This window comes from Anabrus simplex, chromosome 1 (genome assembly GCF_040414725.1).
Source record: "Anabrus simplex isolate iqAnaSimp1 chromosome 1, ASM4041472v1, whole genome shotgun sequence".
Taxonomy (NCBI): domain Eukaryota; kingdom Metazoa; phylum Arthropoda; class Insecta; order Orthoptera; family Tettigoniidae; genus Anabrus; species Anabrus simplex.
This window is the reverse complement of record NC_090265.1, coordinates 222179530-222196331: the sequence shown is the minus strand read 5'-3', so window position 1 is coordinate 222196331 and position 16802 is coordinate 222179530. Positions and strand designations below refer to the sequence as shown.

General features: G+C 44.7%; 1 protein-coding gene across 1 annotated transcript in view; it reads left to right on the top strand.

The window, feature by feature from the left end:
• Positions 1-8382: 8382 nt before the first annotated feature.
• LOC136864218 (phospholipase A2) overlaps positions 8383-16802 on the top strand; it is a 181067-nt gene continuing 172647 nt past the window's right edge. Inside the window, exon 1 of the mRNA XM_067140938.2 lies at positions 8383-8410. The gene's annotated coding sequence lies outside the window, so the exon portion shown is untranslated. The remainder of the gene's footprint in view (positions 8411-16802) is intronic.

Below are 16802 nucleotides of genomic sequence, written 5' to 3'. Positions count from 1 at the left end.
CGCCACACTCGTCTGCGGTGACTATCACTGACAGAACAGAAGCGTGACTCATCGGAGAACACGACGTTCCGCCATTCCCTCATCCAAGTCGCTCTAGCCATGCCAGGCGTGCACGTCTATGCTGTGGAGTCAATGGTAGTCTTCTGAGCGGACGCCGGGAGTGCAGGCCTCCTTCAGCCAATCGACGGGAAATTGTTCTGGTCGATATTGGAACAGCCAGGGTGTCTTGCACATGCTGAAGAATGGCGGTTGACGTGGCGTGCGGGGCTGCCACCGCTTGGCGGCGGATGCGCCGATCCTCGCGTGCTGACGTCACTCGGGCTGCGCCTGGACCCCTCGCACGTGCCACATGTCCCTGCGCCAACCATCTTCGCCACAGGCGCTGCACCGTGGACACATCCCTATGGGTATCGGCTGCGATTTGACGAAGCGACCAACCTGCCCTTCTCAGCTCGATCACCATGCCCCTCGTAAAGTCGTCTGTCTGCTGGAAATGCCTCCGTTGACGGCGGCCTGGCATTCTTAGCTATACACGTGTCCTGTGGCACACGACAACACGTTCTACAATGACTGTCGGCTGAGAAATCACGGTACGAAGTGGGCCATTCGCCAACGCCGTGTCCCATTTATCGTTCGCTACGTGCGCAGCACAGCGGCGCATTTCACATCATGAGCATACCTCAGTGACGTCAGTCTACCCTGCAATTGGCATAAAGTTCTGACCACTCCTTCTTGGTGTTGCATTTGCTCTGTCAGTCACTGTACATTTTGCAAACATGCCTAATATAATTAGAAAGATTGCTTTCCCAACGCTTACATGCAATTCATGTCAAACTGACTGGCCTGTAATTTTCAGCTTTATGTCTAAAACCCTTTCGTTTGTACACAGTGTCTACTATAGCAACTCCCCATTCATTTGGCATAGCTCCTTCATGCAAACAATAATCAAATAATTACTTTTTTTGCTATTTGCTTTACGTCGCACTGTCACAGATAGGTCTTATGGCGACGATGGGACAAGAAAGGCCTAGGAATTGGAAGGAAGCGGCCGTGGCCTTAATTAAGGTACAGCCCCGGCATTTGCCTGGTGTGAAAATGAGAAACCACGGAAAACCATCTTCAGGGCTGCCGACAGTGGGGCTCGAACCCACTATCTCCCGATTACTGGATACTGGCCGCACTTAAGCGACTGCAGCTATCGAGCTCGGTCAAATAATTACTTCAGATATGGTACTATACCCAACGTAATTTCTTTCGTATATCCCCAGAAATCTTGTCAATTCCAGCCGCTTTTCTAGTTTTCAAATTTACCGAGCTCGATAGCTGGAGTCACTTAATTGCAGTCAGTGTCCAGTATTTTGGAGATAGTGGGTTTGGACCCCACTGTCGGCAGTCGTGAAAATGGTTTTCCGTGGGTTCCCATTTTCACACCAGGCAAAGGCTGGGGCTGTACCTTAATTAAGGCCACGGCCGCTTCCTTCCCACTCCTAGCTCCTTCCTGCCCCATCATCACCATAAGACCTGTGTGTGTCGGTGCGACGTAAAGCAACTTACAAAAAATATCAAATTTTTTATCTTATTGTAAATGTCGTTATCATAGGTAAATTTTAATACTTATTTAACATTAGTCACCTCCTCTTTCTGGAGATTATCCCGGTAACCTCCAATCTTTACATACTGATGACTTCTGCGTTTTGAAGATCCTCACATACACACTCCCCTTGTTAATAAATGATTCCTGGAATGTCCTTCTTGCAACCTGTTTCTGCCTTAACCCTTTCGCACTCAGCGCGCCGATCTATCGGCGCGAGAGGTTATGGCGAGAAAGCTCACGGCGCCGATACATCGGCTCTGTCCTATTTAGGGATTTTGATCATTTGCGTGGCTGTTAAATCGTAACAGTTAATCGTGACGGTATCTTAAAACGTTGAATTTGCGTTTTACTTTACAGATATATCCACCAGCCATACAAAATATTTTTATTTTCGACAAATGAAATCTGTTGACCGTGAATGTCCATGTTGTGGTCATTTGAAGTTGTTATTGCGTGGATCTGTTAAGGTTGGCTTATGAATACAACAATTTGATCTTGATATGCTAGTTGTTTTACGTCGCACCGACACAGATAGGTCTTACGGCGACGATGGGACAGGAAAGGGCTATTAGTGGGAAGGAAGCGGCCGTGGCCTTAATTAAGGTACAGCCCCAGCATTTGCCTGGTGTGAAAATGGGAAACCACGGAAAACCATTTTCAGGGCTGCCGACAGTGGGGTTCGAACCTACTATCTCCCGAATACTGGATACTGGCCGCACTTAAGCGACTACAGCTATCGAGCTCGGTGATCTTGATATGAGTTTAGGTTAGAGTATATTTCGTTTCTTTGATATATCGTGTGTTCGCTGCACTTCGCAAACTATAATTTTACTCCTTTTCATAACTCCGTTGTTGCACGTGCTTGCGTCATCCTTTTATCGTAATTGCTATGCCATATTCAAGGCCGAATGAGGCCGATATCTTTGAATTTTCAGATGATTTAGACAGTAATAATGACCTTCTTTTGCCGAAAGTGATTCGCATTATGTGGGAAATGACACAGTCACAGCTGCTCACCGGGCATCGGACCGCAAGGACCTGACATCGATGACCGTTACATGTGCACTGAATAACTTTTTTCCCATGCTTCATGAGTGAATTGCAGCATACACATAATACTGATATCAAATTATACAGAATTAAATGTTCTTTCACGTCTAAGAGTAAAGAAAGAAGACGCAATAATGTCTGATTTTTCAGTCATTGAAAACCAAAAGTTATATTCTTAATTTATTTTCAAAATTGAATATTTTGTTTGGGTTTACCAATAACAATACGTCCTAGGTATATTAATTTCTGAAATGCTCATAGTTTCCTGTATTAGTGTGATTTATTTTATTTTAATGTGTGTTAAACTGTTTGCGTGTTGATATTTGTAATTTGGTTCGGAAAATGGCAGAAATTAGTCTGAGCGTCTTCGAGCAAACCCCTGCATATAGGCTGTGTGCCAAAGGGTTGCCTTAAAGTACCTATACATACCCTTCCATTTTTCACCAAAATTTGTTTGACTGCCAATTATGCTTGTCATCATTTTTTTTTGCTAGTGGCTTTACGTCGCACCGACACAGATAGGTCTTATGGCAACAATGGGATAGGAAAGGCCTCGGAGTTGGAAGAAAGGGGCCGTGGCCTTAATTAAGGTACAATCCCAGCATTTGCCTGGTGTGAAAATGGGAAAACACGGAAAACCATATTCAGGGCTGCCGACAGTGGGATTCGAACCCACTATCTCCCGGATCCAAGCTCACAGCCGCGCGCTGCTAACCGCACGGCCAACTCGCCCGGTCATGTTATTCTTAGCTGTCTTCTTTTTTATATTCAATTTCCCAGTAAGTTCCTTCAATTTCTCCTTATTTCCACCGTAATTTCTAACTCGATTTCTTTCCAGTCTGCACCTCCTTCTTAGACTCTTTATTTCTCTATTATAATAAAGTGGGTCTGTACCATTCCTTACCACCTTTAAAGGTACAAACCTGTTTTCACATTCCTCAACAATTGCTTTAAACTCATCCCAGAGTCTGTTTACATTTTTATTTATCGTTTTCCACCGATCATAGTTACTTTTTGAAAACTCCCTCATGGCTGCTTAAAAGCTACGTGGTACTGTCTTATAGTCCAACTTTTAGACCCTCTTTTCTATTTTATTTTTAACTACGACAAAAACAGTTTTGTCATCATTAATACCATCTATAACTTCGGTTTCTCTATAGAGTTCATCTGGTTTTACCAGCACCACGTCCAGTATATTCTACCCTCTAGTTTGTTCCATCACTTTCTGAATCAGCTGTCCTTCCCATATTAACTTATCTGTCATTTGTTGGCCATGATTCCTGTCGCTCGCATTATTGTGTAAATTGAGATCTCCCGCTACAATCACATTCCTTTTCATGTCTTATCAAATAATTCTGAATCACCGTCAGGGCTACCCTTTCCCAGTCTGTACACTCCAAAGAAATGAATTTTCACCTAGAATTTCATATTTGTCAACTTTAACTTTTTCGTAGCTTACAAATTCTTATTTCACCAGAATGAGTACTCTCCCTCCTACCATTCCTGTCCTATCTTTACGATACATACTCCAGTTCCGTGAGAAAGTTTCTGCATCCATTATATCATCTCTTAGCCATGATTCAACTCGTATTACAATATCTGGTAAGTATATATCTATTAAATTACTCAAATCTGTTCCTTTATTCCTATTTATATTAGTTAAATGCGAAAGATAGAAGGAAAACCTCCGGTACAACTGAAACCACGAGTAATAAAGGATTTGAATTTATAGATCAGCACATTGTCGACTTCGGTCACGCGGGCTAGACTGCATTTTTTTTCTTACTTTGCAGAACACATCATTCACGCGTCGCATGAAATTGGTTCTCACTGGGATACAATAGCACTCTAGACAGTAATAGTTTGACATAATTAGAAAGGATAATAGTATGCTGAATATCTGTAACGTTTCAATCGAGATTCTGGATGAGATATCCTGACAAAAAATTCGTAAGCAATCAAACCCGGATTCACCATCTAACCATAGTACTATTACCAACATATTAGGCGATAGTTGTCAGTCGTATTTCGCTGTAAAAAATTAATCGTCATCACCCCAGAACACTTCAAACTCACAATTCCCCCTAAACTACCCCACAGTCCAAAAGTACATAAAGCTGGGGATAAAATACTATGCATATTTCTGAGCTCAACACTGCGATTATATCTGAAAGCGTAGAATGATGTAAAACGCCTTTTAGTGCTTCAGCATCCATTGGAACTGACATGCTACTCAAGCATAGCCATTACGAAATACTCCATATTACAAAATCATAACTACGCGTTTATTGTACTCTACTATCCTGGTACTGCTTGAATTTCTTCTTCTCAACCTTAAGAAGCCATACTGTGTCTTGGAGAAATCATATTTACTACATAATAAAGTAAGTTCATTTCCGAGCGGCAGTAAGTGACGCGCGACGAAGTAGTCATAATAAGTATTGTCTGATTCATCTGTCACTGCTTTCACGCTACACTGAGTGGAGAACCGTTGTTTATCACCGCTACATTGAGTTCACTGCCCTGGGGGCTACAGATGTCAATCCAAGATGAAGAGTGAAGAAGATTCCACTGTTATCTCCCATTATCGACTCCATCTACGAGTACTTTCACAATCCTCTTACTATTCGTTAATTACGTCTCTTGCCACGGGCGGAATTCACTGAATGGCGTCTGTGTTCTGCAAGTCAGCACGTTCTCAGCCCTGACCGCAGTGCGGTCCTCACTTTGGGTCACTCTTGTGCTTTCGGAGGAGAGCAATTATCCTTACCACCACACACCAAGCCAAAAAATAAGAAAGTGCGGGCCCTAACCTGTATCCTACGCTACATCATCCATGCCTCCAGAACTCTCTCAATTAGGCTATGAACTGGGATACAGCGTACTTGCCTAAGCCTCGGCAAAGAAAATAGAAGGTCTTGACAGAACGAAGGAACCGTTACGAAAAATGAGAGAAGATTAAGAATTAGCAACAACATGAGAATCGGTTATTCCACTTGATGATGTAGTCGTTGGCTCGAACTACGGCCCAAGATATCTTTGGTCATCAGTCCAATGTACTTGTATGGTAAGCCGTGTGTTATTGTAGAATATGAGGCAATATAGCTGTAGGTATTTAGATGGGCGAAGGAAGTGAATAGGTTTCGTGGAATTTGTTATAGAGCACTATTCCACCATTTGACAGCAATTAGAAATGATCATTTCGAGAATGGCCGATGTTCGGTTAAAACCCACTTGCCTTTCTTAATCGATTCCTCGAGGTTCCCATCCCAAGATATAAGGCATTGAAAAGTATAATTAGGTTTCGTTGCATTTTTGTCTCTCTTTCGTATGTTTATCTATTACAACATTACGAGTAAATAATCTGAACAGAATTTTACGAAGCCCAGCATCTCATTCGAGGAAATAGGGATTGTTACCATGAGCTATAAAATACAGTACAGGGTGTCAGTGTAGAGTAAGGTCTAAATATGGATTGACTGAGCGAGTTGGCTACGTGGTTCGAGTCACGTAGCTGTGAGTTTTCCTTTGGGAGATGCTGAGTTTGAATCCCACTGTCCGTAGCCCTGAGGATGGTTTTCTGTGCTTTCCTATTTTTACAGCACGCACATACTAGGGCTGCACCTTAATAATTGGGGCCATGGTCGCTTCCTTCCCAGTTCTAACCCTACCCTGTGTGATCGTCGTCATAAGAGCTGTTTGAGTCAGTGCAACTTAAAACTAAGAGTAAAAAATATGGATTCTCAAATGTATTCGTTAATATTACTCCAATAGAAAATTTCTGAATAACAAAAGCAAACGAAAAGTAAATATTCAATTTGTTAAATCTTATTCCATTTTTTCGTACAATGAATCATAGTGGATGCATCTACGATTATAAACATTTTCTTTGCTAATGGTTAACGTTACAGTAACACTGAAAAACACCGAGCTCGATAGCTGCAGTCGCTAAAGTACGCCAGTATCCAGTATTCGGGAGATAGTGGATTCGAACCTAACTGACGACAGCCCTGAAGATGGCTTTCCGTGGTTTCCCATTTTCACACCAGGCAAATGCTAAGACTGTGCCTTAATTAAGGCCTCGGCTACTTTCTTCTCACCACTAACCCTTTTCTGTCCCATCGTCGCCATAATACCCATCTGTGTCGGTGCGACGTAAAATAACTTATAAAAAAATTAACTGAAACGTTTACGTGTTAATGGGATGGAGAAAGACTAGGACTGGGAAGAAGGCGGCTGTGGTCCTATCTACACCACAGCATTTGGTGTGAAAATGGGAAATATTGCAGGCCATGTGCCTAGAGAGCAGTCATCTTGAAAGGCTTAAGGGTCTCACACATTGTCTAGTTTTTCTTTTAACGCCCCTTCAATATATTTAGATTTTAAGAGACGATTGAGTGCTGGTACACCCACGGTATCCCCTGCCTGTCGTAAGATGTGACTACAACGGGCCCAGGATCTCTGAACTTTGGGGCGTGGGTTGGCGACCAAGAGGCCCTTAACTGAGGCCTGGCATTGCTTGCACTTGTGCCAGGTTCCTCACTTTCATCTATCCTATCCGACCTCTCTTGAACAACTCTTGTTCTTTTCCGACCCCGATGGTATTAGGTTCCCGAGGCCTAGGGAGTCTTTCATTTTCACGCCCTTCGTGGCCCTTGTCTTTCTTTGGCCGATACCTTCATTTTTCGAAGTGTCGGATCCCTTCCCTTTTTTCTCTCTGATTAGTTTTATATAGAGGATGGTTGCCTAGTTGTACTTCCTCTTATAAACAATAATAAACCCCACTGTCGGCACCCCTGAAGATGGTTTTCCGTGGTTTCCCATTTTTACATCAGGCAAATGCTAGGGCTGTGCCTTAAGGCCACGGCCGCTTCCTTCCCACTCCTAGACCCTTCCTGCCTCATCGTCGCCATAAGACCTATCTGTGTCGGTGCGACGTAAAGCAAATAACAAAAAATAAAAAAACAATCATCACCACCGCCAATAAGTGCTGGTATTTTGTCTTAAAATAGGGTTCCTTAATGCGCCATAATTTTACTAACACAAGCACTCTTAAATGCCAACGAAGTGCACTGAGTTTCGACCCCGTGACCTTATAAAAAGCGAATGCCTAAGAGACTACCCTATACAGCCGTACAGCAATACTGAGAAAATTCTTCCTAGTATTTTCTCACTTTCTTTGGATCAACACCACACATGGATTTGGTCCACTTTTACGGCCGGATGCCCCTGCTGACGCTAACGCTATATGAGAGATCTATTCACTATTGCGTGTCTCTGTCCGAAGTTTGGTGTTTTGTGTGTATGTGAAGAAGTTCGTATTAAGAGAAACATAAACACCCAGTCCCTGAGACAGAGGAAATAACCAGTCACGCATAAAAACCCAGCCTGGCCACGAATCGAACCCATAACTCTCTGAAATAAAGGCTTCTATGTTGAGCATTGAATCTTGCTCTGAACACAGCGGGTAATCATGTGATCTATTTGGAGTTATATAACTGTTAGTAGTGTCCTCCAAATCATCCACACCAGGTGTACGGCGCTAAACGTTGCACAAGAGACGTGCAGTCATTAAAAGAGCAGAACCGTGGTCACACTGCTTGGAGCAGAGGGAGAGAAAGTGCACCACTGTAGAGGGGGGCCTTCATGTGGAGGAGGCGGGCTTTATGCTGCTTTCAGTTTTCGTTTTCATTATCCAAGATAAGCTCCGTACGCAGTGCAGTGTTGTGTCAGTGTCCGTGAGGAGTATCCACCGTCAGCGGAGTGGTGTGTACTTGTGAGCAGTATCCACATTCAGCGGAGTGGTGTGTACTTGTGTATTTCAATGTTAGCAAATTATCTACCATCGAAGTGTAAATGGGGTTAATTTAGTGTTGCATGGATCTAATTTTCTAGCTTCCCACACTGAAATTATGCACTACGAGAGTTTGTTTTTTGCCCGTCGTATCTTTTCTAACTGTGAGAGGGTCAATTCAAATAATTTAGATAAGTAGAGTAAAAACGTCGCCGCCATCCGTCAAGGGCAAAGGATTGAAGATGAAATGTTACTTCCAGTCACCATGTGGCTATTTCAATCCCTGATTGGAAGAATAACACGGGTTTTCGGATAGTTTCTGTACATAATTTCGTGTAAATCCTAAATGTTATTAAAATTAACTTTAAAATTAACTCTTAGAGAAGAAGTGTTTTTTTTTTTTTCACTGCTCAACATTGGGCAAACAGCGGTAGGTTTTGGGGATCGCTAGAGTAGAATAAGCGGTCGATAGATGCAGAGAGGGTCTCGGCCCATAAGTGGCCACGACTCTACCGTATCTCTACGCCTCTGTATTCGGGAGACGGGATAGGGCTCGACCTCATGGCTGGCTCCAACCGTGGGCTGTCCTGAGAATGGTTTTCCGTGGTTTTTCACTCTCCTGCACTAAGGCAAATTCCGGGACAGTTCCTAGTAAAGGCCACGGCCGCCTTCCCCCTCACAGGGGAGGAATGAAAATATTTCAGTAGTATAGTCGTAGAATAGGTCTGGAACTAGGAAAAGAGCGGGCATGGCTTTGATTAAGGTCCAGCCTCGGGATTTACCTAGTGTGAAATATCAGTAACAACCATAAATAATATTTAAGGCTGTTATTCGTGAGGTTGAAATCTATCATCTTCCAAATGTAGGCTTACGGCTTTATGATCGCTTGTACCATGCAGTCAGTTCGCTCCTTTGGGTCCAGTTTGAAATCATTCAACGTAAAGTATCTGTGCTCTTAGTAGTTCGGGTATATATCAGTTGTGCTCGGATCATTTCGTTGTAAACATATCAGCTGCGCTCGGAGCATTTCGTTGTAAACATATCAGCTGCGCTCGGAGCATTTCGTTGTAAACATATCAGCTGCGCTCAGAGCATTTCGTTGTAAACATATCAGCTGCGCTCAGAGCATTTCGTTGTAAACATATCAGCTGCACTCAGAGCATTTCGTTGTAAACATATCAGCTGCGCTCGGAGCATTTCGTTGTAAACATATCAGCTGCGCTCGGAGCATTTCGTTGTAAACATATCAGCTGCGCTCAGAGCATTTCGTTGTAAACATATCAGCTGCGCTCGGAGCATTTCGTTGTAAACATATCAGCTGCGCTCGGAGCATTTCGTTGTAAACATATCAGCTGCGCTCGGATCATTTCGTTGTAAACATATCAGCTGCGCTCGGAGCATTTCGTTGTAAACATATCAGCTGCGCTCGGACCATTTCGTTGTAAACATATCAGCTGCGCTCGGAGCATTTCGTTGTAAACATATCAGCTGCGCTCGGAGCATTTCGTTGTAAACATATCAGCTGCGCTCAGAGCATTTCGTTGTAAACATATCAGCTGCGCTCGGAGCATTTCGTTGTAAATACATCAGCAGCGAACGGACCTTATTCCTCCCCACTAACTGACAACACTAATTACTGATAATGTTTACTACTGTGGTAGTATATAGTGCGCTTGTTACTTGTCACTTGTCGCTATCCATTGAGAATGTTTACTATGCTGCCAGTATATAGCGTGCCTCTTGTCAATGAAGCTTTTGACTATTGCTTTTGTACAGATCTTTTACTATATGTTCCATTAACATTCTTCCCCTTCTCGAAAAATCAATGAATACAATAATAATAATAATACGATATTCGCTTTACGTCCCACTGACGTAGTGTCGGAATTTTGTCCTGCAGGAGTTCTTTTACGTGCCAGTAAATGTACCGACATGAGGCTGACGTACTTGACATCTTCAAATACCACCGAACCGAACCAGGATCGAACCTGCCAAGTTGGGGTCAGAAGACCAGCGCCTCAACCGTCTGAGCCATTGATGCTCTGTGAAGTGGTCGGAATATTTTTGAGGGTATAATTCAAAATTAGCCTTCCTTTTTCGTGGGCTTTCTCCCAACTAACTGGGAACGACACTAATATGGATTTGGGCCAAGTTTCACGACCATATGCCCTTGCTAGTGCCAACACTATTCCGAGGGATTTAATTACTATTGCTTACTTCTGTGATAGCTTGTAGTGTGATGTGTTGTGTGTAAAAGGAGATGTGTATTACGACGAACATAAACACCCAGTTCCCGAGCTAGAGGAATTAACCATTCGCCGTTAAAATCCCCGATCTGGCCTGAAATTGAACTTGGAGCCCACTGAGCCAAAGGCTAGTGTGTTAACCATTCAGCCAAGGAGCCGGACGAATTTCAAAATTCAACCGAAATATGTTTCAACACATTTCGAAATAGCCATGAAATGAAATGGCGTATGGCTTTTAGTGCCGGGAAATCTCAGGACGGGTTCGGCTCGCTAGGTGCAGGTCTTTTGATTTGACGCCCGTAGGCGACCGGCTCGTCGTGATGAGGATGAAATGATGATGAAGACAGCACATTCACCCAGCCCCCGTGCCAGGGAAATTAACCAGTGTTGGTTAAAATTCCCGACCCTGCCGGGAATCGAACCCGCGACCCCTGTGACCAAAGGCCAGCACGCTAACTATTTAGCCACGGAGCCGTTCGAAATAGCCATATAGCCTAGGTACAAAGCTGTGAATAACGTGTGGCGTTCGTCATCAGTCGTAGAGTGTAGATTTCCTTTAACTCAGGAGAAAGTTTAAATCTCTGGATCTTTCTTTTGAATATAAGGAGCAGGCCTAAACCGAAATAGGAAAGTGGTCACAGTGGACGTTAGGAGTGAAAATTTTCGATTCTGAAGAAGTTGGGGGTGTTTATGATGAACGGATTAGCACCCAAGCAAACTTATCCACAGAGATTCTTAATCCTCTATAAAATTGGAAGGGAAATGTTGTCGCACGGAAATAGAACACTGGGCGCAACTGATGTGCACTCAAATCTAACCATCGAACACAACTGATACCTTCCAATTAGGGAAAAATTTATCCAGAGAGGTCCTAATGTTACTGCTTGTATTCCTCGTGCAAATAGTTCTAATTAAGAACTACATTGCTAAGAAGGAGGAGGAGAAGAGGAAGAAGACTGAAATTGCGTATGGCTTTCAGTGCCGGCAATGCCCGAGAACAAGTTCGGCACGCCAGATCCAGGTCTTTTACTTTGACGCCCGTAGGCGAAATGCGCGTCGTGATGACGATGAAATACTGATGAAGACGACACATACACCCAGCTCCCGTGACAGCGGAATTAACCAATTATGGTTGAAAATCCCGAACCTGCCGGAAATCGAACCCGGGGTCCCTGTGACCAAACGCCAGCACGCTAACCATTTAGCCATGGAGACGGACATAATAATAATAATAATAATAATAATAATAATAATAATAATAATAATAATAATAATTTCGTGTGACATTTTTATTTTTACAATTTTCCTTACGACCCACCGACACAGATAAGTCTTATTGCAACGATGGGGTAGGGAAGAGCTAGGAGTGGGAAGGAGGCGATAGTATCCTGGTGTGAAAATGGGAAACAACGGAAAACCATCTCCAGGGCTGCCGACATTTGGGCTCGAACCCCGTGTGGCTATTGCCAGCCTCGCACAGCCCTTGTGAGGCAAACCAGCCGACGAGGGTGGGTGGCATCTGCCATGTATAGGAAACTGCATGTTATTGGAGTGGAGGATAATGTTGTGTATGATGTGCGAGTTGCAGGGATATTGGAAACATTACAAATACCCAGTCCCCGAGCCAGGGGAATTAACCATTCAAGCTTAAAATCTCTGAGTCAGCCGGAAATCAAATCCAGGGCCCTCTGGACCGAAGACGACTACGCTGACCATTCAGCCAAGGATCCGAGCACTAACTTGCTGATGAATTGTCGCTAGAACACATCTTCCTCTGAAATTGCTGCTAGTTATACAAATAGAACAAATCCAAGGCATATAGAGCTCACTAATGCCCTTGGGCCTCCAAGACAACTGTTGTATTGCGGAGCTGGGTAGCTCAGGCGGTATAATACTGCGCTCATGTCGGTGGATTCGATTTCAGATCAGCCGTTGGTGTGCTCAAATTCGATAACCTCGTAACGGTAGATTTACCGACAGGTAAAATAACTCTTGCGGGACAACATTCCAACGCCTCGGCTTCCCTAGTAACCAGACATAAAAACAGTTGCTGAGATGAAAATCCAATAACATTATTATGAGCCTATCGAGCCAGATGGTCTGCAGATATTGGAGTGCACCTCGACAACGTGACGACATCCTTAGTCTAATGTTTTGTTTCATGATGGGGCTACTGCAAAACAGAGTATGAAAATACGAGCACAACTAAACGTCAGAGTATTATAGAAGATTAGGTATGACTTGCGCAACTTACACTGTACCTTCCATAAAAACAATTCTCCAATAATATTATGTCCTGAGATAGTTGCCAAGCGCATTCCACCAACTTAGCAATATCGTCATCTCTACGTATCATCTAAATATTGTGCGGTTCCGAGTTGGCCGTGCGTGTAGAGGCGCGCGGCTGTGAGCTTGCATCCGGGAGATAGTAGGTTCGAATCCCACTATCGGCAGCCCTGAAAATGGTTTTCCGTGGTTTCCCATTTTCACACCAGGCAAATGCTGGGGCTGTACCTTAATTAAGGCCACGGCCGCTTCCTTCCAACTCCTAGGCCTTTTCTATCCCATCGTCGCCATAAGACCTATCTGTGTCGGTGCGACGTAAAGCCCCTAGCAAAAAAAAATTGTCCGGTTCCTGGTTGAATGCTCAGCGTAGTGGCCTTCGGTTCAAAGAGTCCCGGATTCGATTCCCGGTCAGGGACTGGGTGGTTGCACTGTCCCCAATATCCCTGCAACTTACACATCACACAGTACTATCTTCCACTACAATAATACGCAGTTTCTCGCCCACCCTCGTCGGAGGGCCTGACTTACAAGGGGCTGCACCAGGCTATAAATAGCCGCACGAAATTTTTATGATTATTATTATTATTATTATTGTTATTATTATTATCCATATACTGTATGCTGCTATTGGCTTTACTGTATGCTGGCCCCGTGATGTAGGGGTAGCGTGCCTGCCTCTTACCTGGAGGCCCCGAGTTCGATTCCTGGCCAGGTGAGAGATTTTTACCTGGATCTGGGGGCTGTTTCGAGGTCCATTCAGCCTATATGATTACAATTGCGTAGCTATCTGACGGTGAGATGGCGGCCCTGATCTAGAAAGCCAAGAATAACGACCGAGAGGATTCGTCGTCCTGACCACACGACACCTCACAATATGCAGGTCTTCTGGCTGAGCAGCGGTCGCTTGGTAGGCCAAATCCTTTCGGAGCTGTTGCGCTATGGTGTTTGGTTTTATATGTTGTATATATCACAGTTTCTCCCTTTAATTTGTGAATCAATTAACATTTGGCGTTTTTACTGTTTGAAGGCCGATGAGCAAAAGGTTTATTTTTGTCTCTGTGTGTGTGTGTGTGTGTGTGTGTGTGTGTGTGTGTGTGTGTGTGTTTGAACGCTTATAATTGTCAAAATTACTGGAGGTATTTCAAACATTCATTATACTGTATACTGAATGTAAAAACTCAAGGACACATTTAAGGTAAAGCATATTTTCAAAATTAAAGATACTGTGGTATGCAGGAATCTAGCTATTTGCTTTACGCCGCACCGACACAGATAGGTCTTATGGCGACGATAGGATAGGAAAGGCCTAGGAATTGGAAGGAAGCGGCCGTGGCCTTAATTAAGATACAACCCCGGCATTTGCCTGGTGTGAAAATGGAAAACCACGGAAAACCATCTTCAGGGCTGCCGACAGTGGGGCTCGAACCCACTATCTCCCGATTACTGGATACTGGCCGCACTTAAGCGACTGAAGCTATCGAGCTCGGTAAATATGCGGGAATCATGAGAAAAACAAATCCAAATATCTCCGTTGATAGGAAATGTTAAAGAATAAAAATGGTTTGAACGTGATTTAAACCAATTTTCGTTCAGGTAAAACTTTTGGTAGGAATGAAATTTTTGTATTTTTAATCACCCCGGAAGCACCAAGTCTATCTCTGTAACTCTTGTTGTATATTATAAGCAACCAGTCCAATGGTCTAGTGGTAGGAAGCCCCTTCTCATCCAGGTTCGATTATCGTTCAAGTCATGGATTTCACCGGGCTGGTCCGAGGTCCATTCAGCCTACGTTAGAACAATGGAGGAGCTACCTGACAGCGAGATAGCGGCCATGGTCTAGAAGGCCAAGAATAACGGCCGAGAAGGTTCGTCACACTGACCACGCGCCATCTCGTAATCTGCAGGCCTTCGGAGTCAGCAGCGCTCGCTTGGTAGCCCAAAGCTCTTCAGCTATGTAATGGCATCGGGGACGGGGGTAGGTACATTGTAAACTTGAAATAATCCAGCATTGGCTTATTTTTAGTCCCTCGTGAATGACCTCTCCCTGTTATGGAAGACCTTTAAACAAAACTGCCGAGCACTGACTCGAGATTAAGCTCGTCAAGTGCTGAGATGTAAGTCAGTGCAGTGATATCGTCCCTTCAATGATGAGCACATCCTACTAGTTAAATACACTGACTGACAGAGCAAATGCAACACCAAGAAGGAGTGGTCAGAACTTTATGCCAATTGCAGGGTAGACTGACGTCACTGAGGTATGCTCATGATGTGAAATGCGCCGCTGTGCTGCGCACGTAGCGAACGATAAATGGGACACGGCGTTGGCGAATGGCCCACTTCGTACCGTGATTTCTCAGCCGACAGTCATTGTAGAACGTGTTGTCGTGTGCCACAGGACACGTGTATAGCTAAGAATGCCAGGCCGCCGTCAACGGAGGCATTTTCAGCAGACAGACGACTTTACGAGGGGTATGGTGATCGGGCTGAGAAGGGCAGGTTGGTCACTTCGTCAAATCGCAGCCGATATCCATAGGGATGTGTCCACGGTGCAGCGCCTGTGGCGAAGATGGTTGGCGCAGGGACATTTGGCACGTGCGAGGGGTCCAGGCGCAGCCCGAGTGACGTCAGCACGCGAGGATCGGCGCATCCGCCGCCAAGCGGTGGCAGCCCCGCACGCCACGTCAACCGCCATTCTTCAGCATGTGCAAGACACCCTGGCTGTTCCAATATCGACCAGAACAATTTCCCGTCGATTGGTTGAAGGAGGCCTGCACTCCCGGCGTCCGCTCAGAAGACTACCATTGACTCCACAGCATAGACGTGCACGCCTGGCATGGTGCCGGGCTAGAGCGACTTGAATGAGGGAATGGCGGAACGTCGTGTTCTCCGATGAGTCACGCTTCTGTTCTGTCAGTGATAGTCACCGCAGACGAGTGTGGCGTCGGCGTGGAGAAAGGTCAAATCCGGCAGTAACTGTGGAGCGCCCTACCGCTAGACAACGCGGCATCATGGTTTGGGGCGCTATTGCGTATGATTCCACGTCACCTCTAGTGCGTATTCAAGGCACGTTAAATGCCCACCGCTACGTGCAGCATGTGCTGCGGCCGGTGGCACTCCCGTACCTTCAGGGGCTGCCCAATGCTCTGTTTCAGCAGGATAATGCCCGCTCACACACTGCTCGCATCTCCCAACAGGCTCTACGAGGTGTACAGATGCTTCCGTGGCCAGCGTACTCTCCGGATCTCTCACCAATCGAACACGTGTGGGATCTCATTGGACGCCGTTTGCAAACTCTGCCCCAGCCTCGTACGGACGACCAACTGTGGTAAATGGTTGACAGAGAATGGAGAACCATCCCTTAGGACACCATCCGCACTCTTATTGACTCTGTACCTCGACGTGTTTCTGCGTGCATCGCCGCTCGCGGTGGTCCTACATCCTACTGAGTCGATGCCGTGCGCATTGTGTAACCTGCATATCGGTTTGAAATAAACATCAATTATTCGTCCGTGCCGTCTCTGTTTTTTCCCCATCTTTCATCCCTTTCGAACCACTCCTTCTTGCTGTTGCATTTGCTCTGTCAGTCAGTGTATAACAATAATGAAAGACAGGATACACATGTGCACGTCAGCATAAACAAAACAGAAATATTGTAATGACTTCATGTTTGTAAGATAATTTGAATAATTGACCAGCTATGACGTGCAGACATTAAGATCCGACACCATTTGGACTGTTTGCATGTCAGTTGTGATATTCCGATTTATTCTATCAGATGGTGTAGAAACCGGAGCCTTATTGAGCGACGTATTAAAACTCCATTTCTTCACAG